This window comes from Astyanax mexicanus, chromosome 3 (genome assembly GCF_023375975.1).
Source record: "Astyanax mexicanus isolate ESR-SI-001 chromosome 3, AstMex3_surface, whole genome shotgun sequence".
In the NCBI taxonomy this organism is placed as follows: Eukaryota; Metazoa; Chordata; class Actinopteri; order Characiformes; family Acestrorhamphidae; genus Astyanax; species Astyanax mexicanus.
The window spans coordinates 62,451,849-62,473,520 of record NC_064410.1 but is presented as its reverse complement, the minus strand read 5'-3'; the positions used below and the strand labels follow the sequence as shown (position 1 = coordinate 62,473,520).

General features: G+C 38.0%; 1 protein-coding gene across 2 annotated transcripts in view; it reads left to right on the top strand.

Annotated features, from left to right (window-relative positions):
• wu:fc38h03 (acetylcholinesterase collagenic tail peptide) overlaps window positions 1-21,672 on the top strand; it is a 761,412-nt gene that overhangs the window by 497,107 nt on the left and 242,633 nt on the right. The window contains exon 18 of one of the 2 annotated variants that reach the window (XM_049475999.1): window positions 4,313-4,451. The exons of the other annotated variant lie outside the window; for it this stretch is intronic. The gene's annotated coding sequence lies outside the window, so the exon portion shown is untranslated. The remainder of the gene's footprint in view (window positions 1-4,312; window positions 4,452-21,672) is intronic. 2 annotated transcript variants of the gene reach the window in all.

Here is a 21,672-nt window from a genome sequence, read left to right as displayed (position 1 = left end):
TCCCCAACCAATATTATTTACCTTTAGTGCTTCAAACATATTTATATGATGTTTCAAACCAAATAATATCAGTAAATATCAGATTTAAAAGAGTCCACAGAAAAAAAAAGTGTAAAACTACCTGCTTTAATCAAACTAAAGCTAGGTATGGTGTGCGCACTACTTTATATAGTTTTTATATATTTTACTTGCACATTTTTACTAAGTAGTTAATTTACACTAAACTAAATTTTTATTTATTTAGACTAAAAAAAGTTTACATTTTTGTATTTGGTATAGTTTTCTTTGTGTGTCCTGATGATTAAAATACTGAAAGGCATAGGCTGCTCTGAGTGTCAGGTTTTTAGTATTTACATGTATCCTAGAGGTGTGATTATTGATTATCAAGAAAAATAAAATAACTCCGCCTGATGCTGTTTCTGCATGTATTTTATCAAAGTAATAATTAATAATCCATGTAATGAACTCAAATCATCAATATTCTTATGCTTTCAACTCATAAACACTCTAGTCTAAACATTTTTGAAAATATATCTTAGGTGTGAATATATTTTAAGTCTATACATTAAAAAAAACAGGCTCTTGGTAAAATTTTGAGCAAAACATGATCAGTTCCAGGAAAATATAACAATTCTGCTTCCTTTTACATTTTAAATGATGATATTTTTGAGCAGCCGTATGTCTTCTGGAGTAAAAGAGATCAGGGCATGTGTCTGTCTGATATAATTACTGTGTTATAAGACCTGAAAGAGGAACTGAAAACAAAAACGGAGAAAAAACAAAACAAAACCAAAACAGCCTAGAGCTCAAAGGGTTAATGTAATAATACAATTACAATTACAATCAGATTAACAAAACATAGAGTAGAGAACTTTTTTTTCTTTTTTTTTTTTAAGAATTTTCAGACTTTTGAACTGAAACACTACATTTATGAAACACCCTAACAGTAATAATATTAAATAAAATAAAACTGATATTCTGGCCAAGGTTACAAAGCATTTATCCATATATTGTACCATTTGTCCATTTGTCATTTATTTAATTATCATGACAGGCAGGCCTAAATCTAATATAAATAAAATCAAATAGAATAAATATCGCGTTTTAAAACTAGGTTGACATGCAGTTTTACATTAATGGACTCTCCCCGATAAGTACATTATTGAGAGTGTGTCCATTTATTGTACGATAAGTAGATAATTGAATTGTATTGTACAAAATTCTGCAAGTGCCTTTAAAAAAACATATGAACCAAAAAAAGGTGAATTTCCAAACTCCTAGTCTGTCATAAAGAAGCAGTAAAGCTGGAACAGATGGAGTTACTGCTGTTACTGCTGTCACTTTCAGCACATTTACACTTTCATCATCATAATAACTAGAAAAAGACCCAAAAACAAAGAGAACTCTGTAACTATTAAAAGTAGAAGTTCTTTCTTTTCCTTAGAGAAATTACAGATGAAGTCAGAGAGCGGAGAGTTCTGTTTCCTACACCTTCAAATAAAGACTCTTAGAAACTGGAGAAAAAAAAACTGCTACAGGAAGACGTCTGGCTGACCCACATGGAAACAGCAGCTTTAGCCTTTAGCTCAGATTAGCATGATTAAGAACTGAGTCTCAGTTTCAGCAGAGAAGAGAATTAGAATTAAATTAGGAGTTAATCTGACAGGAGAAGAACTGCAGTAATAAAGTCATTGATACAATAAGAAAATAAAAGTAATATTATTTTGGTATTAGGTATTAGGTATTAGTTAACGAAAAGATAAGCCTAAATTGTCATCATTTGACTGAAAAAAAATTGGGTATTGTTGATGTGTGTGCTGAGATGTTAAAATTTTAATAAATATTTCTAGTATATTTCCTGAAAAAAGATAAAAACACATTCAGCCTATTATACTATAAAAATTAGTGGGATAAAAATAAAAAACAACATTTAGGTGCTTTTATGTGGCATTTGGAAAAATTAAAAATGTTGACCAAAAATTCCATTTTGGTGCATTCTTAATCTATCTGCATTTTTCAGCAGTGAAGAAAAGAATTAGAGGTCTGGCAGGTGAATAACTGCAGTTATAAAGTTATTAATAAGATAAAAGTAAAAATAAAAAAAGCAGCGGACTACTAAAAAATAGGGGTATAAAGTATTTGCTATTTGTAAAACTACAAAACTACTATTTAAAAATGTTTAATTGAACATTTAACATTCTCTTCTCTTATCTCAGCAGACAAAACAGAACATTTTGGCACCAAAAAAAATAAAATAAATAAATAAATAAATAAAATAAATGTTCCTAAAATCACATTTCTACACTTCATAACGTCTGATTCAGACCCTGAACATTTACCCCCTATAGCAGCGCCGCTCTCTCCGCTACACTGGCTTCATTCCAGCTCTGAAGGTTATGTCTGTTCTACACGTGTGTTATATATGTATTCTGAATACACTTATGATCCAAAAGATTAATCAGCCCTCCCCTAATGAGTGAAGGAGCCGCTATCCAATCAGAGAGCTGCCTGGGAGAGGTGAACTGGAGGTTATCAAAGCTCCGCCTTTTCCAATTCCCTCATCCAGTACAGATAAATGATCCCGGTTCAGTTGTCAAGGGAACAGGTGATGTGCAGGAGCTTCCAGTACGAGTTTGGAGAATAGATTGAGCCTGGGTGCATATATTCTGCTCTTATGCTTGTCTTTCTGCAAAAAATATATATTTATATATTCATACATTGGTGTGAAAAAGTTTGGGCACCCCTGATAATTTTCATGATTTTCCTTTATAAATCATTGGTTGTTGAGATCAGCAATATATATATTATATATTTATATATTTATATATATTCTTAAAAAGTTAAATATATATAATATATCAGACAAACACAGTGATATTTAATAAGTGAACTAAAGATAATAAGATTTACCGAAAGTGTGCAATAATTCTTTAAACTAAATCAGGCAGGTCCATAAATTTGGGCACCCCATCAAAAAATGACATCATTATGTAGTAGAGCCTTCTTTTGCAGAAATAACAATAACACATATATATGAACATCTCAGCAAACACATCAACAATACACAATATGTTTAATATAAATGATTCATGCTTTTCTTTTTAAATATATTTATAAAATACATTTTAAATATCAAATATTGTTTAACGTGTCAAAAAAGCACAAAAAAAATACTGTGTGATGTTGGATGCCAGGATGTTTAAAATGTGTAGTATTCAATAAATATAATTGTACATTTGTAGTTTTACGGCTGTAATATACAGACATCTGTATATTTATCATTTATTTATACCTGTACACTTAATAGTTTAATTACATATTCAACAGAGTTAAAATCTGCTAGGACTAAAAACTGGAAAAAAAAATTAAGTATTGTAAAGAAAGACGCTGTTAAACTATATGGTAAAAAATAATATATATATATATAATTATAAATATATAAATATAATTTTCCAAACTCTTAGTCTGTAGTAAAGCTTTAGCGCTGGAACAGATGGAGTTACTGCTGTTACTCTCTACTGCATCATTTACACACTTTCATCATCATAATAACTAGAAAAAGACCCAGATAAAACACAGAGAACTCTGTATCTATTAAAAGTAGAAGTTCTTTTCTTTAGATTAGAAATTACAAGATGAAGAAGAGAAGAATTAGAATTAGAATTAATCTGACAGGAGAAGAACTGCAGTAATAAAGTCACTGATAAGATACCATTAAAAAAGAGACTCAAGAGGTCATACAGCACTGCAGCGAATTGATTACTTTTTTAATAATAAAAAAATAGGGTTGTTCTAAAGCTTTTAGAGTATATATTACATTATAACTACTAAGACAGTTTATGCATCTATGTTTTTTTCTCTCACCTGTTTCAATACATCTGTTTTTGTTGTGATGTGACAAAAACACTGATTTGATTTGGGTTTAAACATTAAGGTATGTAAGGTGTGGAGGGTAAAGCTGTACTAATGGGGTGATTTTTGTCACTGGTTTTGACTGATGGGATTGCCCCCTATATACCCCCCTCCCCCATGTCTAGCCCCAGGTTGTGTTAGGAGTGTGCCAGACCACACTTTAGCAGCTGCTGGTGCTGACCCCTATAGGCCACTGTTTAAACTACATGAGTGAATTATTTGGAGCACAAATTATGGAAGCAAAGTTAGAAGAAAAAAAAATGTTCTGCATTTTAAACTAATGCTAACATCATTCAAACAATGAAGAAAAACATGTGGAATGATTTAAGAAACAAAAAAAGTTTAATTAGATGATCAGTTTTGCACATCTCTGCTGGATTTTCTCAGTCAGTTTTGTGAGGTAGAGTCTCCTGGAATTCAGGCTTTCAGTTAACAGCTGTGCTGAACTCATCAAGAGTTAATTACTTGAATTTCTTGTCTCTTAATAAAGTGTTTGAGAGCATCAGTTAAAGTAAAGTAGTGAAGAGGTAGAGTTACAGGTATACAGTGAATAGTGAATATTTGAGTTATGTTCTATTATAATCCAGATTATGAGAAGCAACAACTACTCAACTAAATAAAGAACTTTGAAGTATCCTTAAGTGCAGTCACAACAAAGACCATCAACAATGTTTTGATGATGAAACTGGCACTCATCAGGACCACCCCAGGAAGTTCATCAGAGTTACCAGCCTCAGAAACCACAAGTTAAAAACAGCTTCCCAGATAAGAGCACCTAAATACCTCTTCACAGAGTATTTTGGTTTGTTTAACACTTTTAACTTACTATATGATTCCTTATGTGCACATTTAAACACATCAAAATGATCAGTTTGTCTGATTTTGCTATTTATAGGTTTATGTTTGAGTAAAATGAACATTGTTCTTTTATTCTATAAACTACAGACAACATTTCTCCCGAATTCCAAATAAAAATATTGTCATTTAGAGCATTTATTTGCAGAAAATAAGAAATGTCTGAAATAACAAAAAAGATGCAGAGCTTTCAGACCTCAAATAATGCAAAGAAAACAAGTTCATATTCATAAAGTTTTAAGAGTTCAGAAATCAATATTTGGTGGAATAACCCTGGTTTTTAATCACAGTTTTCTTTGTCTTGGCATCCTGTTTTCCTCCCCCAGTCCTACACACTGCTTTTGAGTGACAGAAAATAACGTTTTTTTCACCATACTTTGATTTCTGAACACTTAAAGAATTAGTTTTGTTGTTTCTAAATTAATATGAACTTGTTTTCTTTAGGATTTGGGAGAAATGTTGTCTGTAGTTTATATAATAAAGCAACAATGTTAATTTTACGCAAACATAAACCTATAAATAGCAAAATCATATATATATATATATATATATATATATATATATATATATATATATATATATATATATATATATGGTTGTACTTGTCTTCTCTGAGGTCCAGCTTTTCATCCAGATCCTTACACCCTTAAAATATTCATCAGATACAGAGACTGCCATCTCCTGTGTCTCACTACTGCAGAAACTGCTGAACCAGGACTTTCACTCCGTCCCTCTGGTCTCATTCTCTCTCACTCTCTCTTCCCTAACGTCCCTCCCTCTCGTCCTCCCCTCCTCCCCCCTCTCTGGCTCGGGTTTTGATGTCCTGATGAGTCAACATGTCAGGCTTATGATATGCTATTCATCTTAGCAATGCAGGTCTGCGACTGCTGGCTGTTGGCCTGTATGTGTTGCAGCCTGTCGAAGAGCCTACAGTTACATTACCCTGTACAGCATTCCTGCAGCCCTGCAGCTCCGCGTACCATCAGATCCTCACCCCCACACAGCTATCTTCATTTTAACTCAAGTTTTAGATTTTTAGAATAAGGGATATTTTCCTCTGTCCGCTTAAAGCCGTCCCACCAGCCCAACGAAGGTTCAGTATCCCTTACATTTTAAGATAGGTTTAAAAAAATCTAAAATAACCACATGTGAACCATTTACACACTACAGTTAGATTATCAGAATCTGAAATGTTGTGGACATTCCTACATATGTCATTCTTTTAATACAGCCAAATTAAAAATCCTTTTCTAGATATTTTAAAAAAAGTTAAGATTTCATGTCTTTTTTGCCATAAATGCACTCTTTTATATTATATATTTTTTATTTATTTAATAGATTTAAAATTGAACAAAGGGTGCACAAATTCTGCAAAATGACTGTAGGTGACCTAAAAATAGTATTATGAGCTTTTACTAAAAGGACATGGACCAGATATATTCCATCAGTAAAAATTAGTCTTAAGGGACCTACACAATAATTTTTAATTAATACTTCTTTCTTTTGATCACTCCACCCCTGATCAGTTCAGTTCATTTCGGTCCTCTCCACATTTTCTAGTTAAACTGAGTCACAAGCTGTAATTTTTTTATTTTAAAAGGTTTAATCTGTGTGTTTTATTTTGGAGACGAGTATTTTTAAGCAGCTATCAGAAAAATCTCATCACAGTTTACATGATTAGCCAACCGTTACCTTTCTTTAAGAAAAATCGCTGTATATCCAGATCTGTTTTAACATCAGCAGCTCCGACGAGCTGCCTGAACTCACAGCGACGGGGGGCTTCCCCACACTGACCCTCCTTTGCAAGCTGATTGGCTGTTTCTCCTGAAAGGCGGGACTTTCTTCTTGAACCGGCTCCACGATTGGTTAAGAGACACAGCGCGGTCAGTGCCCTGTCTCCTCAATAATATATATTTTTTAATCTTAATATAATACGGGAAATTTACGGGAAAATACTAATACGGGAGGACGGCGGGAAAGAGGAGTAAAATACGGTAGTTTCCCGGCCAAAACGGGAGACTTGACAGGTATGCCTAAAACCCAGGCGCCACAGGCCTAGACAGCCCTATTAATAGACCTGGTTACTCAGCGCCCCTAATATTGAGTCTCAGCACCCCCTATAATAAGTGTCTGTATCCTAAAAGCGAGTCTCAGCACCCCTAATGGTGAGTTTCAGTACTTCACCCCTAAAAGTTAATGGTCTTAGCATGTCTAAAAGTGAATTTTGACAGCCTAAAAAGGACATCAGCACCCCTAATAGTGAGTCTTAGCACCCTTTATAAAGAGTGTCAGTGACCTAAAAGAGAGTCTCAGCACTGCTAATAGTCTCGACAACCCTAAAAGGGATTCTCAGCACCCTTAATAGTGAGTCTCAGCAGCCCTTATAATGGATGTCAGTACACAGTGAGTACAAAGTGAGTCTCAGCACCACAAAAAAGGGTCTCAGCACCTTTAATAGTGAGTCTCACTCCTAAAAATGAGTTTAAGCAATTCTAAAAAGGGGTCTCAGTACCCCTAATAGTAAGTCTTATCACCCCGAAAAAAGGGGTCTTAGCACCCATAAAAGTGAGTTATAGTACCATTAAAATGAGTGTCAGCACCCCTAATAGTAAGTCTCAGCACCCCTTATAATGAGTGTCAGTAACCTAAAACTGAGTCTCAGCACTTCTAAAAAAGATTCTCAGCACCCCTTATAATGAGTGTTCAGTGTCCTAAGTGAGTCTCAGTCCTTCTTAAAGTGAGTCATCAAAGTCAAAGTCAAAGTGGTTTTTATTGTCATTTCAGCTATATACAGAGTACACAGTGAAACGAAACAACGTTCCTCCAGGGACCATGGTGCACATAAACACAGTGTAGACAGAACAATAGTGCAACAGTACAAAAGTGCAGACAGACAATACAACACAATACAGACAAAGAATAATAAATAACAAGACAGTGTGCAAATTATGCAGTGTGCAAAAAGTGTGCAAAAAAGAGCAGTGAGGTAGTAATTACCTCTATTACACAGTGTGCAATAGAGTCCAGTGAGGTAGTAGGGTTTTTAGTGCTTTCCATTTTCTGGGGTAAGTGGGGTAAGAGTGTGTGTGCATGTACAGAAAAACCATCAGTTCAGTCTCTGCAGTTGAGGAGTCTGATGGCTTGGGGGTAGAAGCTGTTGCAGAATCTGGTCGTGCTGGACCGGATGCTGCGGTACCTCCTTCCCGAAGGCAGGAGGGAGAACAGTTCGTGTGAGGGATGGGTGGGGTCATTCACAATGCTGGTTGCTTTGCGGATGCTGCGGGTGGTGTAAATGTCCGTGATGGAGGGGAGAGAGACGCCAATGATCCTCTCAGCTGTCCTCACAATACGCTGGAGGGTCTTGCGGTCAGAGACGGTGCAGGTCCCAAACCAGGCAGTGATGCAGCTGCTCAGGATGCTCTCAATGGTCCCTCTATAGAAGAGTGTGAGGATGGGTGGAGGGAGACGGGCCTTAGCTTCCGGAGGAAGTAGAGACGCTGCTGGGCTTTCTTGGCTGTAGAGCTGGTGTTCAGGGTCCAGGTGAGGTTATCTGCTAAGTGGACACCAAGGAACTTGGTGCTCTTAACAATCTCCACAGAGGACCCGTCGATGTTGAGTGGAGAGTGGGTGTGTTGTGCTCTCCTGAAGTCAACAACCATTTCCTTTGTCTTGTCCACATTCAGGTGAAGGTTGTTGACTGTACACCAGTCTGTCAGCCGCTGCACCTCCTCTCTGTATGCTGACTCGTCGCCTTTGGTGATGAGACCCAGCACGGTTGTATCATCGGCGAACTTGATAAAGCTGTTAGAACTGTGTTTTGCAGCACAGTCATGAGTCAGCAGGGTGAACAGCAGAGGACTCAGGACACTGCCCTGGGGGGCCCCCGTGTTCAGTGTGATGGTGCTGGAGGTGCTGCCCCCGAACCGGACTGACTGGGGTCTCCCCGTCAGAAAGTCCAGGATCCAGTTGCAGAGGGGGGTGTTGAGGCCGAGCGAGCTTAGCTTCCTGATGAGGTTCTGTGGGATGATGGTGTTGAATGCTGAACTGAAGTCTATAAACAGCATTCTGACGTAAGTGTCCTTCTTCTCCAGGTGGGTGAGGGAGAGATGAAGGGTGGTGGTGATGGCATCGTCCGTGGAGCGATTGGGACGATACGCAAACTGCAGGGGGTCCAGTGAAGAGGGCAGTCATGTCTTGATGTTCCTCATGACTAGCCTCTCGAAGCACTTCATGATGATGGGTGTAAGTGCAACAGGACGGTAGTCATTGAGGCAGGACACTGTGGACTTCTTCGGCACGGGAACGATGGTGGTGGACTTGAGGCACGTTGGGACAGTGGCACTGCACAGGGAGATGTTGAAGATGTCCGTGAGAACATCTGTCAGCTGGTCTGCGCACTCCCTGAGCACTCTGCCGGGGATGTTGTCTGGTCCTGCAGCTTTCCGTGGGTTGACTCTGCGCAGAGTGTTCCTCACATCCACTGCAGTCAGGCACAACACCTGCTCGTCCAGCTTGGGCATGGTCTTTCTCGCCATCGTGTTGTTTTGTGCCTCAAACCGTGCATAAAAGTTGTTCAGGGCATCAGGGAGGGAGGCATCACGTTCACAGGATGGTGGCATTGTCCTGTAGTTGGTGATTTCCTGGATGCCCTGCCACATACGCAGCGCGTCACCCGTGTCCTTGAAGTGGCTGTGGATTCTCTGGGCGTGTGCGCGCTTTGCCTCTGATGGCTCTTGACAGGTCGGCTCTCTCTTTCCTCAGGGCCACCTTGTCACCCACTCTGAAGGCGGAGTCGCGGGTCCTCAGCAGCGCACGTATCTCAGCAGTCAGCCAAGGCTTCTGGTTTGGGCGTGTAGTGATGGTCTTGGAGACAGTGACATCATCAATACACTTGCTGATGTAGCCAGTGACTGATGCTGCATACTCCTCCAAATCAACAGAATCGCCTTCAGTAGCAGCCTCCCTAAACATGTCCCATGCAGTGCACTCAAAACAGTCCTGAAGGGCAGAGATGGAGCCTGCGGCCAGGTTTTCACCTGCTTCTGAACTGGTCTGGAGCGTCTGATGAGTGGTGTGTATGTTGGAGTCAGCCAAACAGTCAGCTCGCTCCTTTCGTTGCAAAGTCCACATGTTGATGGAATTTAGGGAGCACTGACTTGAGATTTGCGTGGTTGAAATCTCCGGCGATAATAAACAGTCCGTCTGGGTGTTTGTTTTGCAGATCGCTGATAGACCGATAGAGTTCACACAGAGCCTCTTTAGCATTAGCACCAATGCTAGTGCTGGGTGGGATGTAGACAGCAGCTATTAGCACGGCGGAGAACTCCCTAAATTAAGTCTCAGCACCGCTTGCAATAAGTGTCACTAACCTAAAAGTGAGTTTCAGCACTGCTAATAGTGAGTCTCGACAACCCTAAAAAAGTGGGTGTCAATACACCTAATAGTGAATCTCAGCATCCTTAATAGCGAGTCTTAGCTTTCCTAAAAAGGGGGTCTCATAACCCCTAACAGTGTTTCTCAGCACTCCTAATAGTGATTCTCAGCACTCCCAAAAAAGATTTTCAGTACCCCTAACAGTGAGTCTCAGCACCCTAAAAGGGGTTCTCAGTACCCCTAATAGTGACTCTTAGCACCCCTTATAATGAGTGTCAATAACCCAAAAGTGAGTCTCAGCACTGCTAATAGTGAGTCTCGACAACCCTAAAAAGTGGGTGTCAATACACCTAATAGTGAAACTCAGCACCCTTAATAGCGAGTTTTAGTTTTCCTAAAAAGGGGGTCCCAGCACCCCTAATAGTGTTTCTCAGCACTCCTAATAGTGTTTATCAGCACCCCTAATAATCAGTGTCAGTAGCCTAAAAGTGAGTCTCAGCACTCCCAAAAAAGGTTTTCAGTACCCCTAACAGTGAGTCTCAGCACCCTAAAAGGGGTTCTCAGTACCCCTAATAGTGAATCTTAGCACCCCTTATAATGAATGTCAATAACCTAAAAGTGAGTCTCAGCACTTCTAATAGTTAGTCTTGACAGCCCTAAAAAAGGGAATTCAGCACCCCTAAAAGTGAGTTTAAGCACTTCTAGAAAGGGTGTCTCAGCCCATCTAATAGTGAGTCTCAGCACCCTTAAAAAGCGGCACCTTAGTACCCTAAAAGTGAATCTCAGCACCCCCAAAAAGGGGATAACAACAGCTCTAATAGTGAGTCTCAGCATCCCTTATTATAAATGTCAGTAACCTAAAAGTAAGTCTCAGCACTGCTAATAGTGAGTCTCGACAGCCCTTATAAAGAGTGTCAGTGACCTAAAAGAGAGTCTCAGCACTGCTAATAGTCTCGACAACCCTAAAAGGGATTCTCAGCACCCTTAATAGTGAGTCTCAGCAGCCCTTATAATGAATGTCAGTACACTAAAAGTGAGTCTCAGCACCACAAAAAAGGGACTCAGCACCCCTAATAGTAAGTATTGGCAGCCATAAAAAGGGGACCTCAGTATCCATACAAGTGAGTGTCAGTACCCCTTATAATGAGTCTCAGTAGTCCTAAAAAGGGAGCCTTAGCAACCCTAGTAGTGTGCCTAAGCACTCATAAAATGGGGTCCCAGCACTCCTAATAGTGAGTCTCAGCCACCCTAAAAAGTGAGTGTCAGCCACCCTAATCATGTCTCTCAGCACTCCTAAAAGTGAGTCTCAGCAGCCCTCAGTATCCCCAGGGTCAGGAAAAATCAGGGAGTTTAGCGCCCCTTTAAAACAAGCTTTTTTTATTTTAAGTTTAGTTTCTGTAAAATTACCAGCTTACAGCTGGTAACAAAAAATGACGTTTGATAAATATTTCACTTTTGTTCCATTTTTTTTTCATAAAATCACATGACACATTTTAAAACAACACAAAATCAGCCTATTAGACAATCTTCCCAGAAAAGGACAATTCAGCGATCTGCCCGTCACACGCAAACGACTGGACTACAGTGGTGAAAAGGCTGGTGTAAGAGATAGCGGGACTCTTTCACAGCTGTGTAAGATGTGAGACTAATGTGAGGATGAGGGAGACGAGTGTGAGGAGGTGTGAAACGGGGGAGGCGATGAGAGGAGGGACGGAGAAGATGAATGAGAGACAGCGGATGCCAACGGATACCAGCCTGTGGAGCTCCATCCACCACTTAGATCCTCCACTTCCTCCACCAGTCCCTCAGTGTGGGGCGAGAGAGAGAGAGAGAGAGAGAGAGAGAGAGGGATGGCCAGAGTGTGTATATATTTGGACATGTGTGTGTATGATTGGACGTGTGTGTGTCGGTGTGTGTAGGTGTGTCGTGGGGCCGCTGGTTCTGACACGGCTCATATATCACCACTCTTGAGTGTGTGTGTGATTACAGAGGGAGGTTCTGAATGATTTATTGCTGGGCTTAGTGTCCTAAGCTACACACACACACACACACACACACGGACCCGTGTTCCAAAGTCTTGCTCAACCAACCCCCCACTTACACAACCCACCTGTCCAGCTCTCCCACAGACCACCAGTCTTCTCTGATACACACACACACACACACACACTTGCATTCCCTGGCACACTAAAGAAGTTACAACCTGACTAAAGCAGAGACTGAAAACTCGCCAACTCTGCTGAGCGACGAATGCATTTAGCTATAAGCTTAAGTGGCACTTATTGCCAACACAAATGTGCAAATGCACAAACACACACATACAAACACACAGCTTGTCTTGTCCCTGTAGAAGACAAATACTGCCAATAGAATAGAACTCCCTGGAGCAGATAATCAATTAATCATTAAACGTTAACTTGGTAGCAACTTTTCTAATACCAGGCATGGGCTATAAGGAGATGACAGAATAGGCTCCTTCCTACCTGCACTCACTCCTGAAGACTTACGCTGCCTCCCGGCCGCTGCGCTCCTCCAATGAACGTCGCCTCGCTTTACAAAACAAACACTCACACAAAGCAATCCAGACTGTTCTCATACAGAGTTCCCCAATGGTGGAACAAACTACCTTCCACTACCAGATCAGGAGAATCTCTCACTATCTTTAATAAACTCCTGAAGACAGAGCTCTTCAAAGAGTACTTACTCTCCTAACACCTCTAACTAACTACCTTCTACTACCAGATCAGGAGAATCTCTCACTACCTTTAATAAACTCCTGAAGACAGAGCTCTTCAAAGAGCTCTTACTCTCCTAACACCTCTAACTAACTACCTTCTCCTACCAGATCAGGAGAATCTCTTACTATCTTTAATAAACTCCTGAAGACAGAGCTCTTCAAAGAGCTCTTACTCTCCTAACACCTCTAACTAACTACCTTCCACTACCAGATCAGGAGAATCTCTCACTATCTTTAATAAACTCCTGAAGACAGAGCTCTTCAAAGAGCACTTACTCTCCTAACACCTCTAACACACTAACTACTTCTAACCTCATTTCCTTCTTCCCCTCCTTCACTTCTCTATCCCTTTATTTCCCTTCGACCTCCTCTAAGCCCTATCTAAAAATGTTTTATCTTAACTTCTATTACTTTTGTCCTTGACTACTGTCATTGACTATTGACTTTTGACCTTGACTATTGCTTTGGACAAAAGCGTCTGCCAAATGTAATGTTATGTAATGTTTGCCTCCTAGCGCAGGGGTCTTGGGTTCAAGTCCCTATCTGGGTGGAGTTTCCATGTTCTCCTCGTATCTATGTGGGTTTCTTTCCACAGTACAAAACATGGAAATTAGGAAATCTGAATGTTCTAAGTTAACCTGGTGGTGTGTATGTGTGTTTGATTGTGTGTGTGAATGACTGGGTGCCAAGATATGGATTCTCTGGTTGTTTCCGGTTGAGAGTATGTTGAGTGTGGTTGTGTGCTGAGTGTAAATGATTGAGGGTAAAACATGATTGTAAAGCATAACTTATAAAGGAATATATAGTCAAGTTTTGAGTTCCAGAACATCATGTTGGCCTTGATGTGGGGTGTCTCTTGACAATAAAACAGTATGAAGGTTATGATGTCACTGATGTCCCAAGATAATAGTTTGGTTAGTGTATTCTTGGACACATTTATATAGCCTAATATGTTTATGAAAATATATAACATATATTTGTTCAAGTTAACCCAGTGGCACGGCAGATAAGGCAAACCCAAAGTAACCGAATGCATTCTTTAAAAAGGATGTCAATGACGAAGAGTGGTCGAGTGGTCTAATGCGCTGACATTGTGAACGGGAGGTGGGAGCTGCCGGCACCCAGAGGGAGCAAAACTGGCCCTGCTCCCTCCGGGTGGGTAGGTGGTGCTCATGGCTCAATCGTGGATGAAAATGTTGGCATCTCTGAATTATTTTTCCCAGAAAATTATTGCAAATGCACACGTTTTGTTATACACATGTTTTATCCTTTTGTGCTCATTGGAAAAAAAAACTAAAATAAAAAAAAAGCCAAAATATGCATAATTTCACACAAAAAATCCAAAAATGCACTGTCAACTTAATATTTTCTAATTTCTTACTAAATGTTTTCAATCCCTTTATACAGTAAATGCTTGGCAACATTGTAAATGAGGGTCACCCTCAATGTATTCCTGGGTGACAATAAAGGTTGATTGATTGATTGATTGATTGATTGATTCCATCCATTACTGGGGGCATTTTGAAGTATGTTTGGGTCATTGTCTTGTTGCAAGATCCGTAACATAGGACGCAAACCCAGCTTTGTGACACTGGGCCCTACATTGCGACCCAAAATCCTTTGGTTATTTAGGGCCAGAGTCAGAAAAACAACCCCAAATCATTGTTGAACCACTTCCATATTTGACTGTGTATTTGTACTGTTGTTGCAATATACACAACAGAAATAAACATATGTACAACAAACGGGAAATTGCAATAATTTTCTGGGAGAAATGCTTTCAATATATTTTCTCAGATAAATTTTCTCAGGATTGCCAACATTGTAATTTCTATGCATGCCAGAAATGCAACAAGAGCCAACACTACACTAAAAATAAAAAAAATCACTTCTTAATATAATAATTTGTGGGTCAGTGCGTGAGGTGGATGTAAAGTAGCTGGGGGTTTTAGGGTTTAGGGTTTTAAGCTGAGCGCACTCTCAGCGTTAGCATTTCTCCAGTATCCGGTTCTCTAATTAGAGCCCGAGGCTCTGTCACTAATGAACACTGGAGTAATTAACGAGCCTCCTGACTGCGCTGCAGTGTGGCCTCTGTGTGAGTGTGTGTATAAGTGTGTGTTCTATTGCCCTAATTAAACCCAGGGGCTCTAATTAGCTGATTAGCTAACAGTCGCCGTGTCCATTAGGAAATATTTCAACAGGAAAACATGCAGAACGTGGGCGCGGCGTGTTGTCATCCTGTTTCACTTCCTGAAGCGCTGATCTGCTCCGCCCCAGCGGCCCCAGCGGCACTCCGCCCCCTCGGGCAGGTGAGCATATCAGAACTGACAGGTCGGCCCGTATGCAGCAGAACCGACATGCATTACCACCCGTTAATACACCACCCAGTCATGTTCCAGCACCTCACATCAAAGGCTCATCTTCTGAACACTTCAAAGGCCCACATGTAACAGTACATGTGATCATAATAATAATAATCATAATCATAACTATTATAATTTGTTAGCACTTTTCATACAAACAATATCAATCAAAAGTTTGTACATCTTAAATTCAGTGTTTCTTATTAGAATCTTATTTTTATTACTATTTTAAACTGTTCTGCATTTTAGATCAACCCTGATCTAAAACCCTAAATATATATATATTTAATTGTATTAAAATATACTTAAAGTACATTAATATTATGCTTTCATCAAATGTTTAAAAAAATACTTTTTATCATACTTGATCATACTTTTTAAAAAGTACAATACAGTGTATTTATATATATATATATATATATATATATATATATATATATATATATATATATATATATATATATTTTTTTTTTTTTTTTTAAATATACTTTTGTACATTTTTAGCAAAGTGTGTTAAAACTACTGTCACATTAGTTCACTTAAAGTACAATGTATCATGTAGAAAGTAAATGAAGTAAATGTTTAGAAAGTAAATGAAATTACTACATTGGTAAATTAAAAATATGCATACAGTATATTTAAGTATTACATTAAAATAACAGTTAAAAGGTATTTCAATGCTGTGTAATTATAATTAGGAAAATATAAATATAAGTAAATTATAAAATATAGTGTTAAATAATATAATAACAGAGTGTCAAATAAAAAATGAAAAGTAAATTAAACAGTAAACATATACCTATAAATAGCAAAATCAGAGTTTATATATATATATATATTTTTTTTTATATATATATACTTTTGTGTGATAGATCAGCTGTCAAAGCAATTCACTACTAGTTGGTACGGCTTTGGCTTTGTGTTTCACAAAAATAAACTTCAAAGAGATTTGATTAAGATCAAAGTGAGATCAAAGTGAGATCAAAGTGAGATCAAAGCAGATTTTTGTTGTAGAATGTATGGAACGAAGTGCTTCGACAGATGAAATCATCTGAAGTGTTTATCATGGCTTTTATATAAGTTAATGCACATTACTCATATCTCTCCCTCATGTTTGGGTACAGTATGAGAAGAGCTGTCATCCTGGAATCATCATCTGGAGTCATTTCATCTCATCTATTGCTATCAAAAATATATAGATCTTTTATCTTGTTAAATAAAAGCCATTATGTAGATGAAACTCATGCTTTTCACCCTGTGGGCCAAACTTCAGAATAACGACAATATTCATAAATCTCTCTCTGATTTCCTCGGTAGAGGAGCTCAGCAGATCTTCAATTCCACAGTCTGGGAAAACAGCATCTCCTTATATTTTATTATCACTTTCTATTCCATCAGAAATCGCAGGTATGGTTTATTATTCCGTGCTGTTGATCTACAGCAGTACAGCCTCTCTCTCTGACGAGTATCTGATTAGTGGAGTCGGACAGATGTGGTTGGGGAGGAAGAGAGGCGAGGGCACGGTTATTAAGTGATTAAATCCCATCTCTGACAGTGCTGTCAGCTCTGGAGATCAGATCACACGCTGGGGTAATTTGAGCGCTTTCGCGTCGAGTCGTCTCTGATAGATACTTGAAAGAACATTGAATATGTAGAAGAGCGTGCAGCCGGTGTGAAACTGCTGGTTGCTAGGTTACCCACCGAATTGCATCAAAGCAAAGACAGTATTATCTTTTCTCCTTACGTTTCTTTTATGTTTACACTGCTTTACACTTCAGTCCGCATCACTGTGAAAGCTGTAGCGCTATAGCGCACTAAACAAAAATATGCGTAACATTTGCTTCAACTTTGCTTTAAGAGTTTAAAGCAGGTTTACATTATAAAAACATATCCCAAGCTATGCAATTTTAATCAAACATGAATAAATGAAGTACGGCACAACTGCCAAAACCACCTACAAAGACATCTACCCTACAACTCAACTCCATTACAACTCAACTACATTACAACTCCTCTTCCTTACAACTCAACTCCATTACAACTCAACTACCTTACAACTCATCTTCCTTACAACTCAACTATATTACAAATCAGCGTCATTGCAACTCAACATCATTACAACTCAACTCAACTCCATTACAACTCAACTCCATTACAACTCATCTTCCTTACAACTCTTCTTCCTTACAACTAAGGTTCACTACAACCAAACTCTATTACAACCCAACTCTATTACAACTCAACTACCTTACAACTCAACTAACTTACAACTCATCTTACTTACAACTCATCTATCTTACAACTCAACTCCATTAAAACTCAACTCCAGTACAACTCATCTTCCTTACAACTCTTCTTCCTTACAACTCAGTTTCACTACAACCAAACTCTATTACAACCCAACTCAATTACAACTCAACTACCTTATAACTCAACTACCTTACAACTCATCTTACTTACAACTCAACTCAACTCCATTAAAACTCAACTCCAGTACAACTCATCTTCCTTACAACTCTTCTTCCTTACAACTCAGTTTCACTACAACCAAACTCTATTACAACCCAACTCCATTACAACTCAACTACCTTACAACTCAACTAACTTACACCTCAACTTCCTTACAACTCAACTACCTTACAACTCAACTACCTTACAACTCAACTATATTACAAATCAGCGTCATTGCAACTCAACATCATTACAACTCAACTCAACTCCATTACAACTTAACTCAACTACCTTACAACTCAACTACATTACAGCTCAGTTTCACTACAACCAAACTATGTTACAACCCAACTCCATTACAACTCAACTACCATTACAACTTTCTGCATTTGCTTTTTTAAGTAAATTTAATCTTAGATAAATTTAAATAACTTCAACTCAAATTCAAGACTTAAATGTTACACAGAGTAAATTAGTGAACTGAACTTCAGTCAATCCTTTCTTTTAGTGAAGTTTTTACAGGGACAGATAAACCCACTTGGAAATAGGAAAGCACACACAAAAAAGATTTTTGCATAATAAATGCCCTTTTAAAATATATGTCACAAGCTTGTACAATATTTAAATGTATCAAGATCAACATTTACAATTAAGCATAACATTATGACACTGGGGTTCGAGTTCATGTGGGTTGTGTAAATGTTTTTTTTTCAGCTTTATGAGGTAGAGTCAACTGGAACTCAGGCTTTCAGTTAACAGCTGTGCTGAACTCATCAAGAGTTAATTACTTGAATTTCTTGTTTATTAATGTGTTAAGTTTGAGAGCATACTTTAAGAAATTACAATAGGAAGAAATGAAGGTCAGTCAATCCGAAAAAGAAAAAAATCAGAGTTGTTATTTGAAAGTATCCATTAAAACCATCAAAAACATTATAATGATGAAACTGGCACTCATCAGGACCACCCCAGCAATGGAAGATTAAGAGTTTTTTTCTGTTTTACAGATTAAGTTATTCAGAGTTACCAGCCTCAGAAAACATGAGATAAGATTTGTTTAACACGTTTAAGTTACTACATGATTCCTTATTCCTTCATAGTCTGGATCACTTTACTATTCATTTACTATGTAAGAAAAAAAATAATTTAATTTAAATTAATAAAAGCAATGTGGGAATGTTGCTGCTAATCTACAGTGTGGCACAGTTCTGAACTTCCCTCTGCTTTCCTCTCTTCTCCTCCCTGCAGACGATCCTAAAACCCTGACCTAATATTGGAGTGACATTATGGGACTTTTATAAAGCATGGGTTTAATAACCGTCACCATGCTGGCAGAACCAGGTCACCTCCCAGCCCAGCCCAACCCAGTGATCCCAGCACCACACAACCTGGAGTCACTCACAAACCAGTCCTGAGTCCTGAGCATGCTCTCAACTACAATTACAGCACAGATCAATAACTGTTAAACTGCTCATCAGTTAGCAGTCTTTAGAGGATTTCTATTCTATTCTAAAATATTATATTATACCACAGTTAGTTCCGACCCTGTAATATGATTGGCTGAAAAACATTTTATGAGTGCCGTTATCAGCCAGTAATGCACTGTAACCAAAGCTCTCCATGTACACTGAAAAAAATGATGTGTAAAATTTACTTTTAAAAAAAAGTTTCACAACTTTCTGCATTTGCTTTTTTTAAGTAAATTTAATTTCAGATAAATTTAAGAAACTTCAACTCGGTTTCAAGACTTAAATGTTACACAGAGTAAATAAGTGAACTGAACGTCAGTCAATCCTTTCTTTTAGTAAACTTTACTTCATTTATTTTTGCTGAATCAATTCTTTCTTTTAGTAACATTTACTTAATTTCTGCATACAATATTACTTAATTACAATTACTTGATTTATACAATATTACTCAAATAACTTATGATACATAATATATTATAATTCCTGAAATGTAAATACTTTTATTTAAAACACACATATTACACTGTCTCCAAACTCCAAACAACCAAACTCTATTACAACCCAACTCCATTACAACTCAACTCCATTACAACTCAACTCCATTACAACTCAACTCCATTACAACTCATCTTCCTTACAGCTCATCTTCCTTACAAATCAGTTTCACTAAAAACAAACTCTATTACAACCCAACTCCATTAAAAATTATCTTCCTTACAACTCATCTTCCTTACAACTCATCTTCCTTACAACTCAACTTCATTACAGCTCAGTTTCACTACAGCCAAACTCCATTACCACTGAACTCCATTACAACTCAAATTCTTTACAGCTCATCTTCCTTACAAATCAGTTTCACTACAACCAAAATCTATTACAACCCAACTCCATTACAACTCAACTCCATTACAACTCAACTACCTTACAACTCATCTTACTTACAACTCAACTCAACTCCATTAAAACTCAACTCCAGTACAACTCATCTTCCTTACAACTCTTCTTCCTTACAACTCAGTTTCACTACAACCAAACTCTATTACAACCCAACTCCATTACAACTCAACTACCTTACAACTCCTCTTCCTTACAGCTCATCTTCCTTACAAATCAGTTTCACTACAACCAAACTCTATTACAACCCAACTCCATTACAACTCAACTCCATTACAACTCAACTCCATTACAACTCAACTTCATTAAAGCTCAGTTTCACTAAAAACAAACTCTATTACAACCCAAATCCATTAAAAATTATCTTCCTTACAACTCATCTTCCTTACAACTCATCTTCCTTACAACTCAACTTCATTACAGCTCAGTTTCACTACAGCCAAACTCCATTACCACTGAACTCCATTACAACTCAAATTCTTTACAGCTCATCTTCCTTACAAATCAGTTTCACTACAACCAAAATCTATTACAACCCAACTCCATTACAACTCAACTCCATTACAACTCAACTCCATTACAACTCATCTTCCTTACAGCTCATCTTCCTTACAAATCAGTTTCACTACAACCAAACTCTATTACAACCCAACTCCATTACAACTCAACTCCATTACAACTCAACTCCATTACAACTCAACTCCATTACAACTCAACTCCATTACAACTCATCTTCCTTACAGCTCATCTTCCTTACAAATCAGTTTCACTACAACCAAACTCTATTACAACCCAACTCCATTACAACTCAACTCCATTACAACTCAACTCCATTACAACTCATCTTCCTTACAGCTCATCTTCCTTACAAATCAACTTCATTACAGCTCAGTTTCACTACAGCCAAACTCCATTACCACTGAACTCCATTACAACTCATATTCTTTACAGCTCATCTTCCTTACAAATCAGTTTCACTACAACCAAAATCTATTACAACCCAACTCCATTACAACTCAACTCCATTACAACTCAACTACATTACAACTCATCTTCCTTACAGCTCATCCTCCTTACAAATCAGTTTTACTACAACCAAACTCTATTACAACCCAACTCCATTACAACTCAACTACCTTACAACTCAAATTCATTACAAGCCAATGTCATGGCGACTCTGCTTCATTACAACTCAGTTTCACTATAAGCCAACTCCATTACAACTCAACTCCATTACAACTCAACTCCATTACAACTCAACTCCATTACAACCCAGCTTTATTACAACTCCCCTGTCTTACCATCATCCATCATTCCGAAATGAAAGGAGTAGACATAACCATCTACTCAAATAGGAGCAGCTATGATCAGCCATGGTCACTCTAGAGGAGCTGCAGAGATCCACGACTGTCCACAGCACAACTATTAGCAGAGTAGTTCACAAATCTGGTGTTTATGAAAAAGAGTCAAAAAGAAATTCAATTCCATTCTATTCTGTTTTATTCTATTATAACATACTCTATTCAATTAAGGTTAATTCGGAAGTACTCTAATCTATTTTATTCTATTTGATCCCCTATACAATGAATCATTTTGTATCACATTGTGTCCTATTTATCGC